Genomic DNA, 14,500 nt, shown 5'->3' with positions numbered 1-14,500 from the left:
GAAATGCTTTGGAAAGCAGAAGCACAAAGGGACTTGGGAGTCATTGTTCATGATTCTCTTAAGGTTAACGTGCAGTTTCAGTCAGTAGTTAAGAAGGCAAATGCAATGTTAGCATTCATGTCAAGAGGGCTAGAATACAAGACCAGGGATGTACTTCTGAGGCTATATAAGGCTCTGGTCAGACCCCATTTGGAGTATTGTGAGCAGTTTTGGGCCTTATATCTAAGGAAGGATGTGCTGGCCTTGGAAAGGGTCCAGAGGAGGTTCACAAGAATGATCCCTGGAATGAAGAACTTGTCATATGAGGAATGTTTGAGGACTCTGGGTCTGTACTCACTGGAGTTTAAAAGGATGAGAGGGGATCTTATTGAAAGGTACAGGATACTGCGAGGCCTGGATAGAGTGGACATGGAGAGGATCTTTCCACTTGTAGGAAAAACTTCAACCAGAGGACATCATCTCAGATTAAAGGGACAATCCTTTAAAACAGAGATGAGGAGGATTTTTTTCAGCCAGAGGGTGATGAATCTGTGGAACGCTTTGCCACTGAAGGCTGTGGAGGTCAATTCACTGAGTGTCTTTAAGGCAGAGATAGATAGGTTCTTGATTAATAAGGGGATCATGGTTTATGGCGAGAAGGCAGGAGAATGGGGATGAGGAAAATATCAGCCATGATTGAATGGTGGAGCAGACTCGATGGGCCAAGTGGCCTAATTCTGCACCTATGTCTTATGGTCTTATGGTCTTATACAGTGACGTGAGAAATACGTAACACTCCTTACTGGAAGATTGGGGCTATTAATTAAATATTTTTCTGAATCATTATGTATTGACATTAATGATTCAGAACTCAACAATACAGGTTATGTTTAGAGAGTAGTTATAAAAGTTCCTTAATACCTGCTTAGGTGGCAGAGTGTACCAAAGAAAATCATACAAGTATCTAGATTAATTGTCCTCAAGGTATAACTAAAGGTGGGAGTAATGGATCCAAACCTGAGTAAGGCCTTGAAATATTACAATGGTAATTAACATGTCAGTGATGAAGACATTATGTACAATATTTCTGTCAGTTATTTTAATGAGCATTTAATCATCTTTAACAAACGGATTTTGTTTTAAAAAATAAGAATTTTACATGAACATATCACGTAAACAGGATAAATCCAAGGTCAAACTGTTTTGGAGACTCTGCTGCTTAGGATCCACATCTTGCACCTTTGTAATTTGTGTTTGAATCCAGCCCAGTCTGTGAGAGATGAAAGTCTTATTCTGCACCACATATTGGCCGAAGGAGATCTCAATGATTTCTTTCATTGGTACCAGGATGCATTCAGTATGAAGGGCAATTGAACAGGGACTTTGTCCCATTGAAATGAAAGGTCTGAGTATGATCCGAAGGATAAGCTGATTTAATAAAATGAGGAATGACATGCAGGCAAAGTTAAATTTCCTGACATCAATGCCTTGATACGTTTGTACAGATTTCAGTTGTGCATTCCCATTTCATTGATCAGTGAACAAAATTTGGCAAAATGATTTGGTACACTGCATTCTGTGAAAAGAGAAGACAAGGATCTTTTCGTGCCAAACAACAATACTTTGATACACAGCAAATATATAGCAAATATTATTTTCATGGAATAGTATCAAAGTAACTTATTCATATCATGTGAATTTATATCAGGAATAAGTGTGAATTGTCTCCTGACTTGAAGCAATTTACACCTCTTTAACCTGGGATTACCCCTCTCTCTGGATTTGTAAAGATTTAATTACCTGCAAATGCTTGCATTCAAAGTATTCTTGCATCTTTGACTTTGTCTATATATATGTTTCTGGAACCCACCTCCTCATTCACCTGAGGAAGGAGCAGTGCTCCGAAAGCTAGTGATTTGAAACAAACCTGTTGGACTTTAACCTGGTGTTGTAAGACTTCTTACTGATAACTTCTTAAATAATAGCTTCCAATGTTTTCTCTGTGACAAATGTTTAACTAACTGTCTTTTCCTGCTTTCTTTTGAATAAAGGAGATAAATTTGATCTTTTCCAATCGATGCAAACTTCATCGAATCTAGAGAATTTTGGAAAACTACAACATATGGATCAACTATCTCATCAGCCACTTATTTTGAGGTCACAGGATGAAGTCCATAAAGAGACGAAGACTTGTCAGCTTGCAGCTCCAACAACTTACTAAGTATCACTTCCCTGGTAATTGTAATTTTCCCAAGCTCTGTCCTCCCTTTAAACTTCTGTTTGACAATTAGTTCTGCGATGTTACGAGACTTCCGGTTGCGGCTATGACTAGCTAAGCCGCACATTTGGAAGCTCCTGCAACAAAGGTGTTTTTGGGCCAATTGGAGGGCCCCAACGGCGCTGAAAAAACGAATCCCGGTGGGGGAAGGTCCCCTGAGGAGAACTAGACCGATTTTATGGTCGGTACCCGGAGTGGAGCAGCAAGAAAAACGGCAGCAGCTCCCCAAAAAAAGCGGGGGAAGAAAATCAAAATGGCGGCCGGCGGTGCATCGGAGGAGTGGAAGAAATGGGCGGAGGAGCAGCAGGCCGCTCTCCTCCGTTTTTTCACGGAGATGAAAGTGGAGCTCTTAGAGTCCATGAACGCGACGGCCACCAGGTTGGTGGGAGCCCAGGCGATCCAAGAGGCGTCGATTAAAGATCTGCAGCAGGAGATGACCGCGAGGGAGGAGGAGGCCACAGTCATCGGGGCAAAGGTGGAGGTGCACGAGGCACTCCACATGAAGTGGCAGAGCCGCTTCGAGGAGCTGGACACTCGGATGAGGAGGAAAAATTTGAGGATCCTGGGCCTGGAAGAAGGCCTGGAGGGGTCGGATCTCCCGGGATATGTGGCGGAGATGTTGAGCTCCCTGATGGGGGAAGGGGCCGGTCCAGCGCCCCTGGAATTGGAAGAGGCATACCGGGTCATGGCCAGGAGGCCTAGGGCAAACGAGCCCCCGAGGGCGGTGCTGGTGCGGTTCCAGCGGCTAAGTGATCGAGAGAAAGTCCTGAGGTGGGCAAAAAGGGAGAAAAGCAGCAAGTGGCAGAACTCGACGGTAAGGGTGTACCAGGACTGAAGCATCAGCGGCGGGCCCGGTACAACCGGACAAAGGCGGTGCTACACGCGAAAAAGATCAAATTTGGAATGCTGCAACCGGCGCGCTTGTGGGTCACCTACAAGGACCAACATCATTATTTCGAGTCCCCAGAGGAGGCCTGGACCTTTGTACAAGAGGAAAAGTTGGACACAAACTAAAACCTGGGAGCACCGGCGGTCGTAGCCGCCGGGGGACTCTTGATTGAGCAAGTGGCCCTTTTCTTTTTCAGGCCAGGTCGGAACTGGGTAACAGTTTCGTGGATTGTTTGGGGTGTTTTTTCTCGAACGGTTGACTTTTCTGAATATTTTGAAGGTTTCGAATTGTTGGGTGTTTCTGTATATTTGTACTGTTGAAATCTCTATTGTGGGTCGTTGGCTTCTTATGGGGTGTTTTTTCCCGTTTCCAATTTCCCTTAGTTATTTACCCCTCTTACCCTTTTTCTTTGGGTGCTTGGGGGGGTTTTTTGTTCTTTTTTTCTTTTCGGGTTATGGTTATCTGCGGTTATTTATACTGTTTGATGGAGGGTGATGGTTGGGCACACTGTTAGTTGATAGTTAGTTAATTATTTTGTTATTTAAGTATGTAGTTAAGTATTTATGTATTTAGTTGCCATTGGGTATTTATATCGTTAAGTTGGGGAGACGGGACGGGGGGGAGCGGGTTGATTATGCGGGTCTTTCTCGGGGGTTTTAAGGGGATCTTTCACGGGCGCAGATGGGGTGAACCGGGAGGAGTCGGAATGTGGCAGGAGCAGCCGGGTCAGCGGAGACCAGCTGACTCTCGGGAGTACGATGTGGGGTACATCGCGGCTAGGAGGGGTCCTAGCCGGGGGGGGGGGGGGGGGGAAAGGGGGGGGGGACACCGGGTTGCTGCTGGAAAGACCAGGGACGAGAAGGGGAGAGCCGGGGGGGGGGGGGGGGGGGGGGGGGGGCATCGCTATGGGAAGCGGGTCAGAAACGAAGGGATGACCCGGGGCGAGCAAGGGACAAGACATGGCTAATTGACAGGGAGTAGGGACGGGTCGCTCTACGACCCGATTGATCACGTGGAACGTAAGGGGGCTGAATGGGCCGGTCAAAAGATCACGGGTCTTCTCACACCTGAAGGGACTGAAGGCTGATGTAGCAATGCTGCAGGAGACTCATTTGAGGGTAGCAGATCAGGTCCGCCTGAGAAGGGGGTGGGTGGGACAGGTGTTCCACTCAGGCTTGGATATCAAGAACCGGGGGGTGGCGATTTTGGTGGGAAAGAGGGTGTCGTTTGTGGCGGCAGAGGTGGTGGCAGACAAGGAGGGCAGGTACGTGATGGTGAGGGGTAGGCTGCAGGGAGAGAATGTGGTACTGGTAAATGTGTATGCCCCGAACTGGGACGACGCGGGTTTTATGAGGCGCCTGCTGGGCCTCATCCCGGGACTGGAGGCAGGGGGCCTGACCATGGGAGGGGACTTTAATACGGTGTTAGACCCTGGGCTGGATAGATCGAGTTCCAGGACGAATAGGAGGCCGGCAGCGGCAGAGGTGTTAAGGGGGTTCATGGAGCAGATGGGAGGGGTAGACCCATGGAGATTTGGTAGGCCTAGGGCGAGGGAGTATTCTTTTTTCTCCCACGTCCACAGAGTGTACTCTAGGATCGATTTTTTCGTATTGAACAGGGGCTGATACCGAGAGTGCAGGACACGGAGTACTCGGCCATTGCGATATCGGACCATGCACCACATTGGGTGGACGTGGACATGGGGGAGGCGCGGGACCAACGCCCGTTGTGGCGCCTGGATGTAGGGCTGTTGGCGGACGAAGAGGTGTGCAGAAGGGTGAGAACGGGCATTGAGAACTATCTGGGTACGAATGACACAGGTGAGGTGCAGGTGGGGACGGTCTGGGAGGCCTTGAAAGCAGTGATTAGAGGAGAGCTGATCTCCATAAGGGCACACAGAGAGAGGAAGGAGAGGCAGGAAAGGGAGAGGCTGGTGGGGGAGCTCCTAGAAGTAGATAGGAAATATGCGGCGGCACCAGAGGAGGGGCTATTAAGGGAGCGGCGTAGCTTGCAGGCCAGGTTCGACCTACTGACCACTAGGAAGGCGGAAATGCAGTGGAGAAGGGCGCAGGGTGCGGCGTATGAGTACGGGGAAAAGGCGAGCAGGATGCTGGCACACCAGCTTCGTAAGCGAGATGCAGCCAGAGAGATTGGGGGAGTGAGAGAGAGGGGTGGGGATGTAGTGCAGAAGGGGCAAGAGGTGAATAGGGTCTTTAGGGACTTCTATAGGGAATTGTATAGGTCTGAACCGCCGAAGAGGAGAGGGGGAATGAAGAACTTTCTCGACAAATTGGGGTTCCCAAAGGTACAGGAGGAGCTGGTGGAAGGGTTGGGGGCGCCGATAGAGCTGCAGGAGCTAATTAAAGGGATAGGCCAGATGCAGGCGGGGAAGGCGCCGGGGCCGGATGGGTTCCCGGTGGAGTTTTACAGGAAATTTGTGGACTTGGTGGGTCCAGTGCTGGTTCGAGCCTTTAATGAGGCGCGCGAGGGGGGGGGTTCTGCCCCCAACAATGTCGCAGGCCCTGATCTCCTTGATTTTGAAGCGGGACAAGGACCCGGTCCAGTGCGGGTCCTACAGGCCCATCTCCCTCCTGAATGTTGACGCCAAGCTGTTAGCAAAGGTCCTGGCAACCAGGATAGAGGACTGTGTGCCAGGGGTAGTCCATGAAGACCAGACGGGGTTCGTGAAGGGACGCCAACTTAACACAAATGTCCGGAGATTGTTAAATGTGATTATGATGCCAGCAGTGGAAGGGGAGGCGGAGATAGTGGTAGCGCTGGACGCGGAGAAGGCATTTGACAGGGTGGAGTGGGAATACTTGTGGGAGACGTTGGAAAGGTTTGGGTTTGGGGAGGGATTTATCAAGTGGGTAAAACTGCTCTATTCAGCTCCGATGGCAAGTGTGGTAACAAACGGGAGGAGGTCAGAATATTTTGGGCTCCATCGAGGTACTAGGCAGGGATGTCCCCTATCTCCCTTACTCTTTGCATTAGCGATTGAGCCGTTGGCGATGGCACTGAGGGGTTCAGGGGGGTGGAGAGGACTGACAAGGGGAGGGGAGGAACATCGGGTCTCACTCTATGCGGATGATTTGTTGTTGTATGTGGCAGACCCGGAGGGGGGAATGCCGGAGGTAATGGGGATACTAGCGGAGTTCGGGGACTTTTCGGGATATAAATTAAATCTGGGGAAAGTGAGGTCTTTGTAATACACCCGGGAGACCAAGGGGAGGGAATTGGGAGGCTCCCCTTCAAAAGAGCAGTTAAAAGTTTTAGGTATTTGGGGGTGCAGGTGGCAAAGAACTGGGGGACCCTCCACAAGTTGAACTTTTCCAGACTGGTGGAACAGATGGAGGAGGAGTTTAAGAGGTGGGACATGGTGCCGCTGTCGCTGGCAGGGAGGGTGCAGTCAGTTAAAATGACGGTCCTCCCGAGGTTCTTGTTTTTGTTCCAGTGTCTGCCCATCTTCCTCCCCAGGGCCTTTTTCAAGAAGGTAACGAGTAGTATCATGGGGTATGTGTGGGCACATGGCACCCCGAGAGTTAGAAGGGTCTTTTTGGAGCGGAGTAGGGATAGTGGAGGGCTGGCGTTACCCAACCTTTCAGGATATTACTGGGCGGCAAATACATCGATGGTACGAAAGTGGATGATGGAAGGGGAGGGGGCAGCCTGGAAGCGCATGGAGAGGGCGTCCTGTGGCAACATAAGCTTAGGGGCACTGGTAACGGCACCATGGCCGCTCCCTCCCACGAGGTATACCACGAGCCCGGTGGTGGCGGCCACCCTCAAGATCTGGGGGCAGTGGAGGCGACACAGGGGGGGAAGTGGGAGGTCTGATAGGGGCACCACTAAGAGGGAACCACAGATTTGCGCCGGGGAACACAGGAGGGGGATTCCAGAGCTGGCAGAGGGCGGGTATTAGACAACTGAGGGACTTGTTTATAGAGGGGAGGTTTGCGAGCCTGGGAGAGCTGGAGGAGAAATTTGGGCTCCCCCCGGGGAACACGTTCAGGTACCTCCAAGTGAAGGCATTTGCCAGACGACAGGTAGCGGGGTTCCCCGCGCTCCCCGACAGGGGGGTGAGTGATAGGGTGCTATCAGGGGTCTGGGTCGGGGAGGGGAAGATCTCGGACATCTATAAGATTATGCAGGAGGTGGAGGAGGTACCAGTAGAGGAGCTGAAAGATAAGTGGGAGGCAGAGCTGGGGGAACAGATAGAAGACGGGACATGGGCAGACGCCCTGGAGAGGGTCAACTCGTCGTCGTCATGTGCGAGACTAAGTCTCATTCAATTTAAGGTACTGCATAGAGCCCACATGACGGGGACAAGGATGAGTCGGTTTTTCGGGGGTGAAGACAGGTGTATTAGATGTTCGGGAAGCCCTGCGAATCATGCACATATGTTTTGGGCATGTCCGGCACTGGAGGAGTTCTGGAAGGGGGTGGCAGGGACGGTGTCGAGAGTGGTGGGGTCCAGGGTCAAGCCAGGATGGGGACTTGCGATCTTCGGGGTTGGGGTGGAACCGGGGGTACAGGAGGCGAGGGAGGCTGGAATATTAGCCTTTGCGTCCTTGGTGGCTCGGAGGAGGATCCTGATTCAGTGGAGGGACGAAAGGCCTCCGAGTGTTAACACCTGGTTAAACGACATGGCAAACTTCATCCAATTGGAAAGGATCAAATTCGCCCTGAGAGGGTCGGTGCAGGGGTTTTTCAGGCGATGGCAACCCTTCCTAGACCTCTTGGATCAGAGATAGAAACTGAGGCCGTGACAGCAGCAACCCGGGAGGGGAGGGGAGGGCGGGAGGGGGGGAGGGGGGACAAAGACGAAGGAAGTACGGTAGCGGTGGTGGCACGGGCAAGGCCTGCCCGAGGACGCTGCTAGAAATGATAAGTTGGTCTGACTGTCGGTTCGCCGGCGGGGGGGGGGGGGGGGTGGGGGGGATTCACGAGTAGGGGGGGGGGGACTTTTTTCTTTTTCTTGTTAAGTAGGGGGGTTTGACTTTGTTTTGTTATAATTTAAATGTAAATGTAGGGGGGGTTAAGATGTTTGTATTTTGAAAAATTTCTTCAATAAAAATTATTTAAAAAAAAAAAGTTCTGCGATGTTACTTGTATCCTCTGTAATGAAGATTGATGCAAAATACCGGTTCAATTCATCAGCCATCTCCTTATTTTCCATTATTAATTCCCTGGACACATTTTCTATTAACCAACACTCACTTTGTTAACTCAATTCTCATTTAAATATTTATAGAAACTCTTGTGATCTGCTTTTTATACATCTTGCTAGCTTTCACGTGTATGCTTTTCAATCATTATTGATTTTTTAGTTTTTCTTTATTCTGCTTTACATTCTGTCCAGTCTACTGACCTGCCACCCATCCTTGCACAATTATATGCTTTTTCTTTAAGTTTGATACCATCTTTAACTTTTTTAATTAATCATAGATGCTGGATCTTCCTTAAATAATTTTTTTTTGCATTGAAATGTATCTATTCCAAGTATTCTGAAATATCCCTTTAAATATCTGCAACTGCATCTCTATTGACCTACCCCTTAACTTAATTTGCCAGTTCACTTTAACTAGTTCTGCTTTCATGCTTTCATAATTGCCCTGATTTAGGTTTAACACACTAGTCTTGTAACCACTCTTCTTTCCCTCAAACTAAATGCGAAGTTCAATCATACTATGATTACTCTTACCCAGAGATGCCTACACTATGAGATCATTAATTAATCCTGTCACATAGCATAATAGCAGGCCTAGTACAGTCTGTTCACTAGTTGGCTCCTGAATATGCTGTTCTAAGAAACTATCCCTAAAACACTCTATGAACTCCTCACCTATGCTACCTATTCCGATCTGATTTATCCAGTCTATGCGCGGAATCTTACCAGAATTTGTCAAAGTGTCAGGCTGGACTAAAAACTGCAAGGTAACTTTCCAGTTGTGCAGACCAATTTTCTCTTGAAATATTGAGCCTCTTAGAGAGAAAAAAAATGAGTGGATGTAGTTTATGCCATCACTCCAACAGGGCAGGGCCTTATAGAGCTGCCAAGCAGCTCCACAGAGATCAAATGCCATCTTTAAAGGGCGCACTGATCAGTGCTGCAACCTAACGGCCCCCTTGAGCGGAATTCTCTGAAAATGGGATTATGTCTCCATGCCCGCGATAAAACTCTGAACTTTCCTGGAGAAACATGGCGGACCCACACAGCAAGCCGGCCCCAACAATATAGGCCCCCTGCCAGATCGCGGGCGCCTACCAATCTGTGGCCCCCGATCGCGAGCCTGGGCTTCCTGGAGGCCCCCCCGGTTACGGATCTTCCCGCCTCCCACGAGAGTGGCCACGGGCAGGGTCTGCAGCCGCCACTCCGAGTGCCTGCCGGGTGGAACCATGAGGATTGAGAATCGCCACGGAGGCCTCTTTCAATGGCCCCCGGCCGTCGCCGCGTCGACCGCATCGACCGCACACACGCGACTGGCGGTGATTCTCCGGTCCACAGAGAATCACAGGAAGTCATAGGACCTGATCACGGGTCTGATGCCCATTCTCCGCCCCAGCGCCAAGCGCGATTTTGGTGCAGAGACTCAGAGAATCCCGCCCCCATCTCAGAGCTTTCGGGGCTCTCCTCCTCCCCCCTAGCAATACTTGCCAGCATACCCCCTGCCCAATACTTGCTTTCATACTCCCCACTCTCAATGTCCATTCTCCACTCCTAACTACACATGGGGCCACCTGGTGGTGCCAACCTGTACCAGGGGAAGTGCCAGGGCACTTCAAAGGCATGCTTACCTCTCCGGTGTCTATACATACCTCTGCACTCCTGGAGAGATCCCCTCAACTGTCTTGCATCTAGCCAAACCGTGCGCGGCCCAGAGAACAGTGGGTAGCACTCTTGCTTCACAGCGCCAGGGTCCCAGGTTCGATTCCCGGCTTGGGTCACTGTCTGTGTGGAGTTTGCACATTATCCCTGTGTCTACAACATGGGTTTCCTCCGGGTGCTCCGGTTTCCTCCCACAAGCCCTGAAAGACGTGCTGTAGGGCAATTTGGACATTCTGAATTCTCCCTCAATGTACGTGAACAGGTGCCAGAATGTGGTGACTATGGGCTTTTCACAGTAACTTCATTGCAGTGTTAATGTAAGCCTACTTGTGGCAATAAAGATTACTATTATTATTATTAAACCTGTTGTGAACCGTTAGCAAGGTATGAATATTTAGTGCGAGAGGTTCACGTGGTGGCACGGGGCTGGCTGATAATATTTAAATTGATTGAAATCTGTTAAAATGAGGTTCACACCCTGTGACTTTGCCAGTGAGGGCTGGGAAAAATCGGGAAATGCGATCTCTCGGGTGAAAATTGTATTTCCTAATTCTCGTGGGATTTTCCACCTGAGCCGCCAATCCCACGGATGGGATCAAAATCGCCCTCTGTATGTAGATTAAAATCTCCCATGATATTGCCTTTCTTTCTGACAAGCGCCCATTTTTTTTCTTTTATACTCTGCCCTACCATGTAGTTACAATTAGGAGGCCTGTACGCTACTCCCATAAGTGACTTCTTGCCTTTATCATTTCTCATCTCTACCCAAACCATTTCTACATTCTGGTTTCCTCAAATTAGGTCATCCCTCCCTATTATGTTAATAGAATCATTAACAGATCCACTCCCCCATCTTTTCCTAGCTTTCTGTCCTTCCTAAATATTATGTACTCTTCAATATGCAGGTCCCAACCTCTCATCTTGCAGCCATGTCTCTGTCATGGCTATCAGATTGTACATATTTATTTTCATCCACACTCTCAGTTTGTCTGTTTTGCATGAGTGCGATGTGCATTTAGATATAGAGCCTTTAGTTTCATCCTTTTATTTTTGTAATCTCGAGCCTACCGGCTGATGTACTCTTAACTTTGCACTCTCAAAACATCCCTATCACAGTCTGTTTCTCATCTCCCATATTCCCATATACTATTCCCATATCCTCTTTGATTATCACATCAGAAGAAGAATGTGACATTTAAAATCCAAAATCATTGCTATTTAGTTTGTAGTGTTCATTCATTTAACTAATTTATTCAAAGCTATGAATTGGATCAAATTCTTGTTTCCTCACCTCAAAAACAGCCCAATTTAAAGCTCAGAAGTATGCTTTATCACAGCACTTATGTGATTGTCTTTATCTCAATGACTCAGTGTTACTGTAATATAGAAAATGTTAGAAAATTATTTTAAATGTGTCCATCTGAGAAGGAACAGGAACTGTGTCCCTGTTACTGCAAGTGTATAGTTTCAGCAGAAACTGTTATTGATAGCATTAATTTACATTCTTGTTAATATTTGCAGCGTGAAAGAAGACAGAAATGAACTTTCGAGTTAGTTCTATTACAAGATGATGAATGCAAATGCCCAGAATTCCCAATTGTAATAATATAAATGACAAATGAAAACTCATTTCTTATTTAAAGATATTGCAAGAATATAAATATGTTTTTACTTTTATTTGATTTCAATTGAAGACTGAACAATATTGTAAATAGGAGTGGTTTATATTGGTTGAAATTTTACCAGCCCTTGGCGATGAGCTGAGAAGCGAAAAGACTGGCACAATGGGATGGGAAGGCATTGGGAGACATGACCGATATTTTGCCATGGCATTGCATTTTGGTAGTGATGGGAAAATTGGCAGATCAACCACCTTTCCCAAACCTCAGTTGAGCAACTTAAGTAGCAAATTAAGAGCAGGTTCCTGCCTCTATGAGCGTTTTGCTCACATTGAGCGGGTGGGAAGTGGTATACTTTGCAGACCACCCAGTAAAGTCTGGTGGCCTGATAGGAAGGGGAACTCCTTGTTGCCAATCCATGAACCACAGAGAGGACACCCCCCCCCCCCCCCCCCCCCCCCCCCCCCCGTCACATAGCAACAGCTGTCTCCACTGCAAGGGCACCATCTGAACAATGCAAATGATTATTATAAACATTGAGATGCGTAGGGTGTAATTTTAGGGAAAAGGTGAAAACAGACACTTAGGGCGCGATTCTCCGCACCCGCAAAAAATCGCAAAACTGTCGTAAAAAACGGGCGCGTTTTACGACGGTCGTGAAGGGTCCATTTCCCGACGTATTCACTTCCGGGAAATGGGCTAGTAACGCGGCCGCGTCAATCACGTGCGCGATGACGACGGAACGCGGCGACGACACGATCACGCCCACGTGACGCCACCCGACGCCGTAAAAAGGCGCGGGCGAGCACAGAATCTTTCGGCCATGATGTCGGAGTCCAGGAGAGCTGCACCTCGATTTGTGGAGGCCGATGTCGAAACTCTGCTCGGTGCTGTCGAGCAGAGGAGGGGCATCATCCGCCCGCAGAGAGGGCATCGCCAACCTGCCAGCGCGGTACGCCAGGCCTGGCGTGAGGTGACCGCTGCCGTCAGTGCTGTGGGGCAGACCCCTCGCTCAGCAGAGCAATGCTGGAAAAGCTACACGACCTCACCAGGGCTGCCAGGGTAAGTGCCAAGAAGGTGCCCCCTGGTCACAACCATCTCTCCCCTCCCCCCACTTTACTTAATCACCCACCCCCCCCCCCCCCCCCCCCCCCCCCGGCATGGGGGGGGGGGGGGGGGTGGAGGGGGATTGGGGCAGAGTTATTTGAGGATGGTTCACAAAGTTGTCACAGACCCAGCGCACTGGCCCCGTGGAGAGATGCAATCGTCTTATGACAACTTGACCCCCAAACTGTGCCAGTATCTGAACGGACTGCTGATACCTGCCGTTTTGTAATGATCTACCTATGTACCCTCCCCCAACAGGCCAAGTCCGCTCACAACAACCATGAGCGGCACAAGACTGGAGGGGGTTCGCCCAACCTGCACCCCCTCACCACCTTTGAGCAGAGGGCCCTGGACCTTGTTGGGGGGTCTGCCACCCGGGATGTCGCGCTATGCGAGGTTGGTGGATCTGTAGCAAATGAGACAACCCTCCTTGACAAACACCCACTCCTCCCCCATCCTCTGTCCCTTCACACACCCTGCCCTCCTTGACAAACACCCACCCCTCCCCATCCTCTGTCCCTTCACACACTCTGCCCACTTGGACACCTCCCCCATCCTCTGTCCCTTCACACACTCTGCCCACTGGGACACCTCCCCATCCTCTGTCCCTTCACACACTCTGCCCCACTGGGACACCTCCCCCATCCTCTGTCCCTTCACACACCCTGCCCACTGGGATACCTCCCCCATCCTCTGTCCCTTCACACGCTGCCCACTGGGACCGTCCAGCGGCCTGCCGAGCAAATCTAAATAAACCGTCTCATTCTCTTCCCTAGGACATGATGCCGAACGACCAGGGCCGTCTGGCTGCAGACGGGCACAGGCATCTGCCGCCACCTCACCCGGGGCCGCACAACAGAGGGTGCCCGATCAGCGGGGAGCCCCATCCTCCCCAATCCAATCTGCGGAGCAGGACGCCCAGAGGGTGGCGATACCACAGCCCCCGGAAATGGCCAGGGATAACCCACTGGACTCTGAGTGGCCCCACACCTTTGAGGATTGCCTAAATTGCGAAAACATCGGGCTTGCGGCACTGCTATCTCCCACGACATCCATAATCCCAGAGACACTCACCCCGGCGGGCCTATTTAGTGATGAGTCTCCTGGGTCACAGTCTGGTTTGAACATCACAGCTGAGCAGGTACAGCAGGTGGAGGTAGGAGCAACCGAGGGCCCAGACTCGCGGAGGCCAGACCAGGCCCAGGATGCAGCTGGCTCCCAGACGTTTTCGGAGTTTCTGGAGTTTCTCAACCCACCCGCACAGCCGATGCCTCAAGAAACCCAGAGAAACTACGACGGGATGAGGGCTTCCTTCCAGACTCTGCAGACGCTGTTAGAGGAGTCGAACCGCGTCCACGAGCAGGGAGTGGTGCCGCTCATGGCAGAGACCCAGTCCGACACCGCACGGATGGCATCCGCGGTGGAGGCAATGGGTCAGGTGATGCAAGGCATTGGGGTTCATATGCACGCGTCATTCTCGGCCCTGGACAGGGTTGCCCTCTCACAGGCAGCAATGTGCCAGAGCCAACACGACATTGCCGGCGCGCTGCGGGCCTTGGCCGAGTCTCAGCAGGTCATTGGCCAGTCGCAGCACGCTATGGCACAGTCACAGCAGTCGATGGCACAGTCCCAGCAGTCAGTCGCGGAGAGCATCAACCGCCTGACACATGTGCTGGATGGCGTCGTGCACTCACAGGTTGAGGTCGCACAGTCCCTGGCGGGAACGTCTAACTCCCTGGACTCCGTCTCTGCAAACCTTCGGATCCTGGTGGATACCGTTGCAGTCCTCCAGGACTGGC

The sequence above is a fragment of the Scyliorhinus canicula genome, chromosome 2, assembly GCF_902713615.1.
Source record: "Scyliorhinus canicula chromosome 2, sScyCan1.1, whole genome shotgun sequence".
NCBI lineage: Eukaryota > Metazoa > Chordata > Chondrichthyes > Carcharhiniformes > Scyliorhinidae > Scyliorhinus > Scyliorhinus canicula.
The sequence above is the reverse complement of the archived record's forward strand: the minus strand, read 5'-3'. Positions refer to the sequence as shown.